Genomic DNA, 16,187 nt, shown 5'->3' on the forward strand with positions numbered 1-16,187 from the left:
ATGCTGACGGTTCCAGTTTCCCCATATCCTCACCAACACTTGTTATTTTTCTTTTTTTCATAACAGCCATCCTAATAAGTGTGAAGTAGTATATCATTGTAGGTATTTTTGCATTTCTTTTTTTTTTTTTTCTTTTTTTATTTTTTATTATACTTTAAGTTCTAGGGTACATGTGCATAACGTTTATATCATGTATAACTCCCCAATGCAATCCCTCCCTCCTCCCCCCTCCCCATGATAGGCCCCAGTGTGTGATGTTCCCCTTCCCGAGTCCAAGTGATCTCATTGTTCAGTTCCCACCTATGAGTGAGAACATGCGGTGTTTGGTTTCTCTTCTTGTGATAGTTTGCTAAGAATGATGGTTTCCAGCTGCATCCATGTCCCTACAAAGGACGCAAACTCATCCTTTTTGATGGCTGCATAGTATTCCATGGTGTATATGTGCCACATTTTCTTAATCCATTCTATCACAGATGGACATTTGGGTTGATTCCAAGTCTTTGCTATTGTGAATAGTGCCGCAATAAACATACGTGTGCATGTGTCTTTGTAGTAGAGTAATTTATAATCCTTTGGGTATATACCCAGTAGTGGGATGGCTGGGTCATATGGTACATCTAGTTCTAGATCCTTGAGGAATCGCCATACTGTTTTCCATAATGGTTGAACTAGTTTACAATCCCCCAACAGTGTAAAAGTGTTCCTATTTCTCCACATCCTCTCCAACATCTATTGTTTCCTGACTTCTTAATGATTGCCATTCTAACTGGTGTGAGATGGTATCTCATTGTGGTTTTGATTTGCATTTCTCTGATGGCGAGTGATGACGAGCATTTTTTCATGTGTCTGTTGGCTGTATGGATGTCTTCTTTTGAGAAATGTCTGTTCATATCCTTTCCCCACTTTTTGATGGGGTTGTTTGTTTTTTTCTTGTATATTTGTTTGAGTTCTTTGTAGATTCTGGATATTAGCCCTTTGTCAGATGAGTAGGTTGCAAAAATTTTCTCCCATTCTGTAGGTTGCCTGTTCACTCTGATGGTAGTTTCTTTTGCTGTGCAAAAGCTCTTTAGTTTAATGAGATCCCATTTGTCAATTTTGGCTTTTGCTGCCATTGCTTTTGGTGTTTTAGACATGAAGTCCTTGCCCATGCCTATGTCCTGAATGGTACTACCTAGATTTTCTTCTAGGGTTTTTATGGTATTAGGTCTAACATTTAAGTCTCTAATCCATCTTGAATTAATTTTCGTATAAGGGGTAAGGAAAGGATCCAGTTTCAGCTTTCTACTTGTGGCTAGCCAATTTTCCCAGCACCATTTATTAAATAGGAATCCTTTCCCCATTTCTTGTTTCTCTCAGGTTTGTCAAAGATCAGATGGCTGTAGATGTGTGGTATTATTTCTGGGACTCTGTTCTGTTCCACTGGTCTATTTCTCTGTTGTGGTACCAGTACCATGCTGTTTTGGTTACTGTAGCCTTGTAGTATAGTTTGAAGTCAGGTAGCGTGACGCCTCCAGCTTTGTCCTTTTGACCTAGGATTGTCTTGGCAATGCGGGCTCTTTTTTGGTTCCATATGAACTTTAAAGCAGTTTTTTCCAATTCTGTGAAGAAACTCATTGGTAGCTTGATGGGGATGGCATTGAATCTATAAATACCTTGGGCAGTATGGCCATTTTCACGATATTGATTCTTCCTATCCATGAGCATGGTATGTTCTTCCATTTGTTTGTGTCCTCTTTGATTTCACTGAGCAGTGGTTTGTAGTTCTCCTTGAAGAGGTCCTTTACATCCCTTGTAAGCTGGATTCCTAGGTATTTTATTCTCTTTGAAGCAATTGTGAATGGAAGTTCATTCCTGATTTGGCTCTCTGCTTGTCTGTTACTGGTGTATAAGAATGCTTGTGATTTTTGCACATTAATTTTGTATCCTGAGACTTTGCTGAAGTTGCTTATCAGCTTAAGGAGATTTTGGGCTGAGATGATGGGTTTTTCTAAATATACAATCATGTCATCTGCAAACAGGACAATTTGACTTCTTCTTTTCCTAACTGGATACCCTTGATTTCTTTCTCTTGCCTGATTGCCCTAGCCAGAACTTCCAACACTATGTTGAATAGGAGTGGTGAGAGAGGGCATCCCTGTCTTGTGCTAGTTTTCAAAGGGAATTTTTCCAGTTTTTGCCCATTCAGTATGATATTAGCTGTGGGTTTGTCATAAATAACTCTTATTATTTTGAGGTACGTTCCATCAATACCGAATTTATTGAGCGTTTTTAGCATAAAGGGCTGTTGAATTTTGTCAAAAGCCTTTTCTGCATCTATTGAGATAATCATGTGGTTCTTGTCTTTGGTTCTGTTTATATGCTGGATTACGTTTATTGATTTGCGAATGTTGAACCAGCCTTGCATCCCAGGGATGAAGCCCACTTGATCATGGTGGATAAGCTTTTTGATGTGCTGCTGAATCCGGTTTGCCAGTATTTTATTGAGGATTTTTGCATCGATGTTCATCAGGGATATTGGTCTAAAATTCTCTTTTTTGTTGTGTCTCTGCCAGGCTTTGGTATCAGGATGATGTTGGCCTCATAAAATGAGTTAGGGAGGATTCCCTCTTTTTCTATTGATTGGAATAGTTTCAGAAGGAATGGTACCAGCTCCTCCTTGTACCTCTGGTAGAATTCAGCTGTGAATCCATCTGGTCCTGGACTTTTTTTCGTGGGTAGGCTATTAATTGTTGCCTCAATTTCAGAGCCTGTTATTGGTCTATTCAGGGATTCAACTTCTTCCTGGTTCAGTCTTGGGAGAGTGTAAGTGTCCAGGAAATATCCATTTCTTCTAGATTTTCTAGTCGATTTGCGTAGAGGCGTTTATAGTATTCTCTGATGGTTGTTTGTATTTCTGTGGGGTCGGTGGTGATATCCCCTTTATCATTTTTATTGCGTCTATTTGATTCCTCTCTCTTTTCTTCTTTATTAGTCTTGCTAGCGTCTGTCAATTTTGTTGATCTTTTCAAAAAACCAACTCCTGGATTCATTGATTTTTTGAGGGTTTTTTGTGACTCTATCTCCTTCAGTTCTGCTCTGATCTTAGTTATTTCTTGTCTTCTGCTAGCTTTTGAATGTGTTTGCTCTTGCCTCTCTAGTTCTTTTATTGTGATGTTAAGTGTCAATTTTAGATCTTTCCTGCTTTCTCTTGTGGGCATTTAGTGCTATAAATTTCCCTCTACACACTGCTTTAAATGTGTCCCAGAGATTCTGGTATGTTGTATCTTTGTTCTCATTGGTTTCAAAGAACATCTTTATTTCTGCTTTCATTTCGTTATGTACCCAGTAGTCATTCAGGAGCAGGTTATTCAGTTTCCATGTAGTTGAGCGGTTTTGATTGAGTTTCTTAGTCCTGAGTTCTAGTTTGATTGCACTGTGGTCTGAGAGACAGTTTGTTATAATTTCTGTTCTTGTACATTTGCTGAGGAGTGCTTTACTTCCAATTATGTGGTCAATTTTGGAATAAGTGTGATGTGGTGCTGAGAAGAATGTATATTCTGTTGATTTGGGGTGGAGAGTTCTATAGATGTCTATTAGGTCCGCTTGGTGCAGAGATGAGTTCAATTCCTGGATATCCTTGTTAACTTTCTGTCTCGTTGATCTGTCTAATGTTGACAGTGGAGTGTTGAAATCTCCCATTATTATTGTATGGGAGTCTAAGTCTCTTTGTAGGTCTCTAAGGACTTGCTTTATGAATCTGGGTGCTCCTGTATTGGTGCATATATATTTAGGAGAGTTAGCTCTTCCTGTTGAATTGATCCCTTTACCATTATGTAATGGCCTTCTTTGTCTCTTTTGATCTTTGATGGTTTAAAGTCTGTTTTATCAGAGACTAGGATTGCAACCCCTGCTTTTTTTTGTTCTCCATTTGCTTGGTAGATCTTTCTCCATCCCTTTATTTTGAGCCTATGTATGTCTCTGCATGTGAGATGGGTCTCCTGAATACAGCAGACTGATGGGTCTTGACTCTTTATCCAGTTTGCCAGTCTGTGTCTTTTAATTGGAGCATTTAGTCCATTTACATTTAAGGTTAATATTGTTATGTGTGAACTTGATCCTGTCATTATGATATTAACTGGTTATTTTGCTCATTAGTTGATGCAGTTTCTTCCTAGCCTCGATGGTCTTTACATTTTGGCATGTTTTTGCAATGGCTGGTACCGGTTGTTCCTTTCCATGTTTAGGGCTTCCTTCAGGGTCTCTTGTAAGGCAGGCCTGGTGGTGACAAAATCTCTAAGCATTTGCTTATCTGTAAAGGATTTTATTTCTCCTTCACTGATGAAACTTAGTTTGGCTGGATATGAAATTCTGGGTTGAAAATTCTTTTCTTTAAGAACGTTGAATATTGGCCCCCACTCTCTTCTGGCTTGTAGAGTTTCTGCTGAGAGATCTGCTGTTAGTCTGATGGGCTTCCCTTTGTGGGTAACCCGACCTTTCTCTCTGGCTGCCCTTACGATTTTTTCCTTCATTTCAACTTTGGTGAATCTGGCAATTATGTGTCTTGGAGTTGCTCTTCTGGAGGAGTATCTTTGTGGTGTTCTCTGTATTTCCTGAATTTGAATGTTGGCCTGCCCTACTAGGTTGGGGAAGTTCTCCTGGATGATATCCTGAAGAGTATTTTCCAACTTGGTTCCATTTTCCCCCTCACTTTCAGGCACCCCAATCAGACGTAGATTTGGTCTTTTTACATAATCCCATACTTCTTGCAGGCTTTGTTCATTTCTTTTTCTTCTTTTTTCTTTTGGTTTCTCTTCTCGCTTCATTTCATTCATTTGATCCTCAATCGCTGATACTCTTTCTTCCAGTTGATCGAGTCGGTTACTGAAGCTTGTGCATTTGTCACGTATTTCTCGTGTCATGTTTTCATCTCTGTCATTTCGTTTATGATCTTCTCTGCATTAATTAGTCTAGCTGTCAATTCTTCCACTTTTTTTTCAAGATTTTTAGTTTCTTTGCGCTGGGTACGTAATTCCTCCTTTAGCTCTGAGAAGTTTGATGGACTGAAGCCTTCTTCTATCATCTCGTCAAAGTCATTCTCTGACCAGCTTTGATCCGTTGCTGGCGATGAACTGCGCTCCTTTGCAGGGGGAGATGCGCTCTTATTTTTTGAATTTCCAGCTTTTCTGCCCTGCTTTTTCCCCATCTTTGTGGTTTTATCTGTCTCTGGTCTTTGATGATGGTGACGTACTGATGGGGTTTTGGTATAGGTGTCCTTCCTGTTTGATAGTTTTCCGTCTGACAGTCAGAAGGACTGTCTGTTGGTCTGTTGGAGATTGCTTGAGGTCCACTCCAGACCCTGTTTGCCTGGGTATCAGCAGCAGAGGTTGCCAAAGATAGAATATTGCTGAACAGCGAGTGTACCTGTCTGATTCTTCCTTTGGAAGTTTCCTCTCAGGATGACTCCACCCTGTGAGGTGTGGGGTGTCAGACTGCCCCTAGTGGGGGATGTCTCCCAGCTAGGCTACTCAGGGGTCAGGGACCCACCTGAGCAGGCAGTGTGTCCGTTCTCGGATCTCAACCTCCGCGTTGGGAGATCCACGGCTCTCCCCAAAGCTGTCAGACAGAGTCGTTCGCCTCTGCACCGCCCCCGCTGCTTTCCCTATTGGACCTCAGCTGTGGGCTGTCCCCAGAGGTGGAGTCTACAGAGACAGGCAGGTTTCCTTGAGCTGCTGTGAGCTCCACCCGGTTCGAGCTTCCCAGCGGCTTTGTTTACCTACTTAAGCCTCAGCAATGGCGGGCGCCCCTCCCCCAGCCTCGCTGCTGCCTTGCGGATAGATCGCCGCAGAGGGCTGTGTTAGCAGTGAGGGAGGCTCCGTGGGCGTGGGACCCTCCCGGCCAGGTGTGGGATATATTCTCCTGGTGTGCCTGTTTCCTTAAAGCGCAGTATTGGGGTGGGAGTTACGCGATTTTCCAGATGTTATGTGTCTCAGTTCCCCTGGCTAGGAAAACGGATTTCCTTCCCCCTTGCGCTTCCAGGTGAGGCGATGCCTCGCCCTGCTTCAGCTCACGCTGGTCAGGCTGCAGCAGCTGACCAGCACCGATTGTCCGGCACTCCCTAGAGAGATGACCCCAGTACCTCAGTTGAAAATGCAGAAATCACCGGTCTTCTCATTTTTGCATTTCTTTAATGATTATTGATGCTGAGCATCTTTTCGTGTGGTTATTGGCCATCTGTATATCTTCTTTGGAGAATTGTCTTTTGCCCATTTTTGAATTGGGTTGTTTAGGTTTTTTGTTCTTGTTGTTGTTGAATTATAGGAGTTCTGTGTATATTTTGGATATTGACAGACTACAAACATGATTTGCAAGTATTTTCTCTGATTCTGTGGGCTGTCTTTTCACCCTCATGATAGTATCTTTTGATACACAGAAGTTTTTCATTTTGGTGAAGTCCAGTTTATCTGTTTTCTGTTTTGTTGCCTGTGTTTTATTTGTCATATCCTATAGTCATTGCCAAATTTAAAATGTTGAAGATTTTCCCCTATATTTTCTTCTAAGAGTTTTATAGTTTTAGCTCTTATATGTATTTAAGTCTTTGACACATTTTGAGTTAATTTTTTTTTGTATATGGTATAAGATAAGTATTCAACTTCATTCTCCTGCATGTGGATATTCAGTTTTCCCAGACTTGTTTGTTGAAGAGTATCCTTTTCCCATTAAATGGTCTTGGGACTTTTATTAAAAATTTATTGACTATTTTTGAGCTCTCTGTTCTATTACATTGGTCTGTTTATCCTTATACCAATACTATACTATTTTGATTACTGTACCGTTGTAGTACGTTTTGGAATCAGAAAGTATAAGTTTTCTAATTTTGTTCTTTTTTTTTTAAGATTGTTTGAGCTATCTGAAATCCTTTAAGATTCTATGTGAATTTTAGGACAACTTTTTCTATTTGTGCAAAAATGCCGTTTGGATTTTGATAGGGATTGCGTTGAATCTGTAGATTGCTTTGGGTAGTACTGCCATCTTAACAATATTAGTCTTTCAGTTCATGAACACAGAGCAGAATATCTTTTCGTTTACTTACATCTTTAATTTCTTTCTGCAATATTTTGTAGTTTTCAGTGTACAAGTCTTTAGCCTTGTTGGTTAAATTTATTCCTATTTTATTCTTTTTGATACTATTTAAATGGAATTATTTTCTTAATTTTCTTTGCACACTGTTCATTGCTAGTGTATAGAAATGCAACTAAACTTTGTGACTTTGTATCCTGCAACTTTGCTGAATTCATTTATTAGCTTTAACAGCTTTTTTGTGGAATGTTTAGGGTTTCCTACATATAAGATTATATCATCTGCAAACAGAGATCATTTCACTTGTTCCTTTCAAATCTGTATGCCTTTAATTCCTTTTTCTTGCCTAATTACTTTAGCTGGAACTTCCAGTACTGTGTTTAATAGAAATGGTAAAAGTGGCTATCTTTGTCCTATTCCTAATCTTAGTAGGGGAAAAGCTTTCAGTCCTTCACCATTGAGTATAATATTAGCTGTGAGTTTTTTATATATGGCCTTTATTATGTTGAAGAAGTTCCCTTCTATTCTTAGTTTATGGAATATTTTCATTATAAAGCACATTAAATTTTAATTTTGTCAAATGCTTTCACTACATCGAGATTACTGTGTGCCTTTTTTGTTTGTTTTTTTTTTTTTTTACTTCTTTCTATTTGTGGTATATTACACTGTTTGATTTTCATGTGTTGAACCATCCTTGTATTCTGGGAATAAACCTCACTTGGTAATTGTGTATGCTCTTACTAATTGTGTGTGCTCTTACTATGCTACTGAATTTTATTTGCTAGTATTTTGTTGAAGATTTTTGCATTCTTAAGGGCTGTTTTTGAAATTAAAGTTTTATTGGAACACAGCCATGCCCATTCATTTCTGTATTATCTATGGCTACTTTCATGTTTCAACAGAGGCCACATGGCCTGCTAAGCTGCAAATATTTATCATCTAGCTTTTTTTTTTTTTTTTTTTTTGATGGAGTTTCACTCTTGTTGTCCAGGCTGGAGTGCAATGGCATGATCTCGGCTCACCACAACCTCCACCTCCCAGGTTCAAGCGATTCTCCGGCCTCAGCCTCCCTCGTAGGTGGGATTACAGGCATGCACCACCAAGCCCAGCTAATTTTGTATTTTTAGTGGAGATGGGATTTCTCCATGTTGGTCAGGCTGGTCTTGCACTCCTGACCTCAGGTGATCCACCCACCTTGGGCCTCCCACAGTACTGGGATTATAGGTGTGAGCCACCATGCCCAGCCTATCTGGCTCTTTATAGGAAAAGTTTGCCAACTTCTGAGTTAGACAAATAACTCCTTACTCTGGTTCCACACTGCCCAAGAAATCTGGTTCTCATTTGGATTCCTGTGTAGATGCACCTTTAAAGTTGAATGGCCCCGGTCACATACCAGTAAATATTTTAGGCGGTTATATTTCTCACAGTAAATTAATAAATTAACATTCTAGTTTACCCATTATTGTGTATGACCTATAGCTATATCCACAAGAGTCTGTTCCATTTTTAACAGAATCAGGGTTCTGAACTCACAAAGCTGAGGAAAGTATCCTGGAAATTGGAAACTTAACCAAATTGCTGCCCTTGGGAAGCCCTCTCTGGGTATCCAGCCTTCTGGCTTCCTCTGATAAAATCTAATTTCACTGCATGTCTTCTTTGATCTACAGTAGTTCATATTTCTATTTTTTTCTATCTTTTGCTTTTAGATTTCTACATCGTACTAAGGAAGAATGATTTCCTATATGATATAGCCGAACCATGCAAAAATCAGATCCTTGAAAAGGTCAGAACCTGTATTTATACATAGTAGAAATAGAGAGTTATCCTCTATTTAGGCTATGAATGAATATATGTGTCACAAAAAACAGAGCAAATAAAAGAACTTACCCTTTCTTGACATTTTATTCTGCAATTGTTACAAATTATGTGTGTCTTTATTATCTGCAAACTACACATACTTATGAGATAAATATGTTATTAATCCTGTTTTATAGAAACAGTAAAGGTGTAAGAGACTTACTCAAAATCGTGTAACTAATAGCTGTAAGATCAAGTCCCAGATCTTTTGCCTGTAAGTCTTAACCTTTCCACTACATCATAAGTTCATAATCAGTATCAGAATTTAGTAGACATGTAAGTATGCAAGCTCTATGAACATTGGAAATAATGTATGTAAAAGTCTATGAAAAAGTGTTAAAACCCCTTTATGGATGTTAAGTATCATAAATAATTCAGATCTTGACCTTCAATATCTAACATATAATCTTTGGGATGATACCAGAGTCCTCAATATACAATATACCATTGGCTTAGTATGGCAAGCAAAATTCTTCACAAGGTGCCTCCTTTCTACTTTTCTAGCCTCAGCTCATTCAGTTTCTGTCATTGGTCCCTGTAGCTTACTTTGTCCCTTTTCATCTATAATAAATGGCTAGCATTGTCCAAACACATTGTCCATTTCCATTTCTGTATTCAATTCCACATAATTAGGAAGAATGCCTAAAATGCCTATTTGTCTTTCTTCTGATAATCCTAGCTCAACTTCATCTCCTCCATTAAGCTTTCCTCAACCCTCCCCCACCCCTGGCAAAGTTAATCATTCTCTTCTGTTTTCCCAGAGCACTTTTTAGAGCAAATCTCTGTATGGCAAAAATCACACGATGATTGTATATTTGAATTGCTATCGTTCCTACTAATCTGTGAGTTCTTTGTGAGCATAAACAGAGGCTTACACTTAACTTGTCTTTGTGTCTTTAACATGTTACTACTAGGCTTAGATTTTGTTACTCAGCTCAGATACATTTTGTTTAATGAATGAAATAAAGGCTGCAGTTCTTTCCTTATAAGGATCTGTATGTACAGATATATAAGTGGGAAACTGACCACACAAAAATACCTAGAAACACATAAATATATGTAAAACGATATAGTGTATGCTTGAGGTAGAATACTGGAATGATCAGAGCCAGGTTGAGTTATTTAGGGAAGAATTCCTCTAGGTTAGTAGTTGGCAATCTATGGCCCACAGGCCAAATCCTTCTGCCCCCAGTTTTTTGTAAATAGAGTTTTACTGGAACATAGCCATGTTCATTTGTTAGTGTATTATATGTCTGCCTTAATGCTATGATAACAGAGTTGAGCAGTTGCAACAGAGACCATATGTCCTGTAAAACTGAAAATATTTGCCATCTGGCCCTTACAGAAAAAGTTTGCCAACCCCTGGTCTAGGAATGGGCTTTTAATACGAAAAGAAGAAGAATGTGAATTGGTGAAGCATGAGTGTGCATCATAATTCAATGAAAACCAGCCATAGTAGTAGGTATGCTAGGTAAGAAAGCTCTACTCCAATCCAGTTTGTCAGAGAGACCTATGCTGAAGAGATTAAATGTCAAGAATGTTTGGATTGAGAAAGAGGGAACACAAATCTAATGGAAAGAAATTTTGAAGTAAACACTCCGGACCTGCAGCAAAATAGTTTCCTAAATAGTAGCAAAGGATGATGATGAAGGAGAAGGAAGCAGCAACATAAATTAACATTGACTGAGTGTTTACTATGTGCCAGGTACTGTTCTAAGTGGTGTGTCTGTGTGTGTGTGTCCTATTTAATCCTCTCAACAACTAAATGAGATAATTGCTATTATCGTCTTTATTTTGCTGCAGAGGAAACTCAGGCACAGGAGGTTAAGCTAACTTGGTCAAGTTAATACAACTGGTAAGTGATAGAACCAAATCTGAACCCAGGCTGTCGGGCTGCAGAGTCTTCATAATAGAGAAGGGGAAATCTGGAGATATTTGGTAAAAATACCCTTAAGCTTGGAATAAGGTACTTAGTCCAAGTAATTGGGAAATGTGCTATCCCAACATGGTAAAAAAATGAACAGACAATAAAAGAGTAATGATGGAAGGCAGGGTGTGCAATTTGAAGAGTGTACTATGAATTAGGCAGAATGGGCAGGGCAAGGAAGCAAATACTTAAGACATGTTATATAGTCATACAGTAAGATATGTTGTGTAGTCAGTCATTGCGTTTAACCTTGATGAGACGAGAAAGCAATTAACTTCTCCTTGCACTCCTGTCCTAAAATACTTGAAGAGCTGATATATCCAATTGAGATATAGATTAGCAGTGACTTTCAAGGAGGTAAGGGACATTCAACCTTCCCACAAAAATATACACACCTTAGAACCCCAAGTATATTATAATTGGTGAAAGTATCAAGTCATAACATACACCATTCTCTCTCATTCTGTCTCCCTAAGAGAACTGGTTCCTGTCCAACTCTGTATGACTGTTATGGTAAATATTTACCTCTTTGGACCTTTTTTTTAAAAAAGTACATATATATTGTATGTATGTTAAAGTAATACATATGCACTATGAAAATTTTGCCAATAGAAGTATACCAAATGAAAACATTGGCTAGAGATGGTAGCATTGGAGGTGAAAGGAGGAGGAGACATTAAACTAAATGACTTTCAACATTTCTTCCAAATCTGTAGTTCTATGTTTATATCAGCAGAGTGGTTACCAAGCACAAAAGAAAAGACTGCAATGTGACTTTGACATGGTTGGATTGAACAGAGGATAAAATGGTACAGGAGAAAATCCAATATATGAAATCTAAATTTATAGAGCAGATTACTTTGCAGTGAACATTGAACTTATTTTTATAAAGATTGCTTTTAACTAGCCATATTGGTATGTCCAAATATACTTAATTTTAATAAAAAATTTCATTTACACTTGTCAGTACTATATTTACTGTGTAAAATAAAGCAGGCACACATTGTTCATTATTTCAAAGAAGGAAGAGATTTCAGCCAAGTTATGTTGTAGTAGCTACAGTGGAAATAATTGAGCTGGGCCTTGCCCATAAACCTGCAATATGATAGAACTTAAAAGGGGGCCAGGCACGGTGACTCAAATCTATAATCCCAGCATTTTGGGAGGCCAAGGCAAGAGGATTGCTTGAGGCCAGGAGTTCAAGACCAGCCTGGGTAACATAATGAGACCTCGCCTCTACAAAAAATTAAAAAGTTAGGCAGGCGCATTGATGCACACCGGTAATCCTAGCCACTCAGGAAGCTGAGGTAGGAGGATTGCATGAGTCCAGGAGTTTGAGGCTGCAGTGAGCTATGATCATTCCACTGTACTCCAGCCTGAGCAACAGGGTGAGACCTGTCTCTTAAAAACTAACTAACTTAAAAGATACCTTAAGTATGTAAGTTATGTGAAGTGCCTACCACAGTGCCAGTAAATGGTAGATGAAGACACAGAAGAGTGGTGTCTTCACCACTCTTGGTGATGATACTATGTTATGTCTTCTGTCCCCACATCACACTTATGTAAGGCTTCAGAGAGAAAGTTGGTATTGTATATATTTGTATCCACACGTACATACACGCACACACATACTGTCCATGCTGCAAAACCTAAACTTGCACAGTGTTGTTTATAATAATGAAATCAGGACTCAGATTTGGAGTCTCAGATTTGGAAGGAACTTTAAAGATTACCCAGTCCAGCCTCCCTCATCCTCCTAATGATTTAATATCTTCACCAATAGGTTATTTTACCTCTGCTTTCACATCCTTAATGATGGCAAATTCATGCCTTTCCTTCCCAGAGAGCTTATCCCACTTTTGGATACAGAGCTCTGACTGGCAGAAAGTTCTTCCTAATAATGTGCTAAAGCTTATCTACCTATAGCTTCCACCCACTAGTTCTAACTCTCTCCCTTGGAGTAATATTGAACAAGTAGAGCAAATCTCATCTCTCTCCTACATGAAATCCCTCCAGATATTTGCAAACAGTTCTCATGTTTCCCCTGAGTCTTTCCTTCTAGTTAACCTTCCCTAGTTTCTTAAATTCTCACTCTCCTTGTTGCTTTCCTTTAAATGAGATTGTGCATCTGTATCTCATTCAAAATATAGGACCTAGAATTAAACATAAAATCCTACTTCTGATGTGTTTGGACTGGCAGGAGTGGAACATCCAGGACTGTCATTGTCCTTATTCCAAATATTGACTGGAATAATGATGATGCTGATGCATTATTTAATGACATCAGATCCATATATGTCTGCTAGCATGATTTGGCACTATAGGAACCACTGAACTTCTTCTCTGTTCAAGAAGCATGAGCCCGAAGCATTCCAAAAAGCATTAGCTTCTCTTTTGCTCTGCCTCACACCTCTGCAAGCTTCTGGAAAGGGTAATCATTATACATAGTTAAAGAATACTAGGACTGCCTGTAGGACAAAGGAAGTCATGGCATTTTCATTAGCCACTTATTGGTAGCTGGATTACTTGTTAAAGGAAATACTGGTGTTCTCATGGGTTCTTCTCTGTGCATACACAAAGATGTATAGTTACTACAAAGCAAGTGGAGCAGGGGGAACACCAAAGAGATATGCTCCCTCTTCTTTGTTCATCTCTGCTACATGGAGGAGACAGGATTTATTGCTTTCTTTGAGAAAGAGATTGGCCAGTTTCCTTCCTCCCCCTTCTTCTGGTGGATCATTCCAGAAGAATATTACATCTCATCATACTTATCTCCTAATAAAGTAAAAGTAAATGAAGGAGAGCTGGGGGCAGAGAATCAGCTGAGATGTGCTAAGAATACTTGGCTGGGCGCAGTGGCTCATGCCTTGTAATCCCAGCACTTTGGGAGGCCAAGAAGGATAGATCACCTGAGGTCAGGAGTTCGAGATCAGCCTGGCCAACATGACGAAACCCTGTCTCTACTAAAAATACAAAAAATTAGCCAGGCTTGGTGGCAGGCACCTGTAATCCCAGCTACTTGGGAGGCTGAGGTTCACTGGAACCCGCGAGGCAGAGGTTGCAGTGAGCCGAGATTGCGCCCCTGTACTCCAGCCTGAGCAACAAGAGTGAAACTCTGTCTCAAAACAAAACAGCAACAACAAAAAAACTTTGTTAATCAGAGAGTGGCTGATCAATGGCGCATGCCAGACGAGTCCCCTGTCTGGTGCATCCCAGACGAGTTCCCTGTGTCCCTCCTGCCTGTAGCTTGTCCTTCATCACCACAGTGAGCAGATGTTCTGCTCACAGCTTTTCCATTTTAATTTCTGTGCATATTGGCATAGTATTATGATTTATCTAAAACTGAGAGTTCTGTCTTTTCTTTTTGAGTTTTCAGAAGTACATTTGATGCATCTTTTTTTCTGTTTTCCAGTTTCCATTTCTAGGGGAAATATTCCTCCCTTCCTGTTCTTTGAAATACTTAACACATATCTGGCATGTAGTAAACACTTAAAATGATAGTTATATGTTAATAATTTGACTGTTGTTAATATACAAGTGATAATTTGTAACTAAGTTTTTAATTATATCTTAATATATGAAGAATTTTTTCTACTTTTACTTGCTTCAAGGGGTGACCTGTTGTGATTGTTTTATTACATTTTGAAAGGATACTGCCATAGCCTTACGGATTTTTCTACTACCTATTATACTTCTTTCAATGACTTCCAGAAATACGGAGTCATTACATTCTCCAGATCTGCACTATGCAATGAGTAGCCACTACCATGTTTGTCTAATTAAATTTAAATTTAATGAAAATTAAATACTCAAGCCTGTAATCCCAGCACTTTGGGAGGCTGAGACGGGCGGATCACGAGATCAGGAGATCGAGACCATCCTGGCTAACACTGTGAAACCCCGTCTCTACTAAAAAATACAAAAAACTAGCCGGGCGAGGTGGCGGACGCCTGTAGTCCCAGCTACTCGGGAGGCTGAGGCAGGAGAATGGCGTGAACCCAGGAGGCAGAGCTTGCAGTGAGCTGAGATCTGGCCACTGCACTCCAGCCTGGGCGACAGAGTGAGACTCCGTCTCAAAAAAAAAAAAAAAAAAAATTAAATACAATAAAAAATGCACTCAGTTGCACTAGCTACATTTCAAGTCCTAAATAGCCACATGTGGCTAGTGGCTACCCATTGGACAACAGGAATATTGAACATTTCCATCATTGCATTAAATTTTGAGAGGCTGAGGCTGGCAGATCCTTGAGGTCAGGAGTTCGAGACCAGCCTGGCCAACATGGTGAAACCTCTACTAAAAATACAAAAATTAGCCAAGCATGGTGGCACATGTCTGTAATCCCAGGTACTCTGGAGGCACTGCTTTGGATATTAGTAGTCTGCGTTCTTGTGCTCTTTTCTCAGAAATTGAAGTGGATATATTTTCTAGGGTATTCCTAAGACTAATCTCTTAATGCTTCAGGGCTCTAAAAATGCATTTTGAGGATTCACGTTACTGTTCTTATTCCAACCCCTTAGTGCCATTACTATCTTTTGGAATAAATACAGGAACTTTCACATCCTCCAAGAAGATTATTTTATTTGGTTTATTTTGTTTATTTATTTATTTATTTTTTTGAGACTGAGTCTTGCTTTGTCACCCAGGCTGGAGTGCAGTGGCGTGATCTCAGCTCACTACAAGCTCTGCCTCCCGGGTTCACGCCATTCTCCTGCCTCAGCCTCTCGAGTAGCTGGGACTACAGGTGCCCACCACCACGCCTGGCTAATTTTTTTTTGTATTTTTAGTACAGAGGGAGTTTCACCGCGTTAGCCAAGATGGTCTCCATCTCCTGACCTCATGATACACCTGCCTCGGCCTCCCAAAGTGCTGGGATTACAGGTGTGAGCCACCACGCCTGGCCCTATTTTTATTTATTTATTTTGAGACAGTGTTTCTCGCTGTTGCTGAGGCTGGAGTACAGTGGTATGATCATAGCTCACTGCAGCCTTGACCTCCCAAGCTCAGGTGATCCTCCTGCCTTAACCTCCCAAGTAGCTGGAACTGTAGGTACACACACCACCATGCCTGGCTAATTTTTATATTTTTTTGTAGAGATGGGGTTTCACCATGTTTCTGAGTCTCAAACTCCTAAGCTCAAACAATTCTCCTGCCTCAGCCTCCCAAAAAGTGCTGGAATTACAGACATGAGCCACCATGCCCAGGCTTACCATAAATTTTAAAGGTCCCAGCCAACAATAAGAGAAAACAAAGGAAGAAGTGGCAAAGTAGAAGTAATTCTAGCAGATATTCCTTAGAGTCGTTAGTCAGATTGCGAACACAGAATCCTTGGGTGCTAACCAGTAACAG

At 39.6% G+C, this 16,187-nt stretch overlaps 1 protein-coding gene across 27 annotated transcripts in view; it reads left to right on the forward strand.

The window, feature by feature from the left end:
* Positions 1 to 16,187, forward strand: part of SCMH1 (Scm polycomb group protein homolog 1) — a 246,088-nt gene that overhangs the window by 53,506 nt on the left and 176,395 nt on the right. For 15 of the 27 annotated variants that reach the window (XR_004440916.1, XM_033226896.1, XM_033226888.1 and 12 more), the window contains exon 2: positions 8,763 to 8,839. The exons of 11 other annotated variants lie outside the window; for them this stretch is intronic. The gene's annotated coding sequence lies outside the window, so the exon portion shown is untranslated. Of the gene's footprint in view, positions 1 to 8,762; positions 8,840 to 10,716; positions 10,769 to 16,187 lie in introns of all 27 variants that reach the window. One more of the 27 variants, XM_033226874.1, reaches the window with a different exon arrangement.

This window comes from Trachypithecus francoisi, unplaced genomic scaffold (genome assembly GCF_009764315.1).
Source record: "Trachypithecus francoisi isolate TF-2019V2 unplaced genomic scaffold, Tfra_2.0 Lachesis_group12, whole genome shotgun sequence".
NCBI lineage: Eukaryota > Metazoa > Chordata > Mammalia > Primates > Cercopithecidae > Trachypithecus > Trachypithecus francoisi.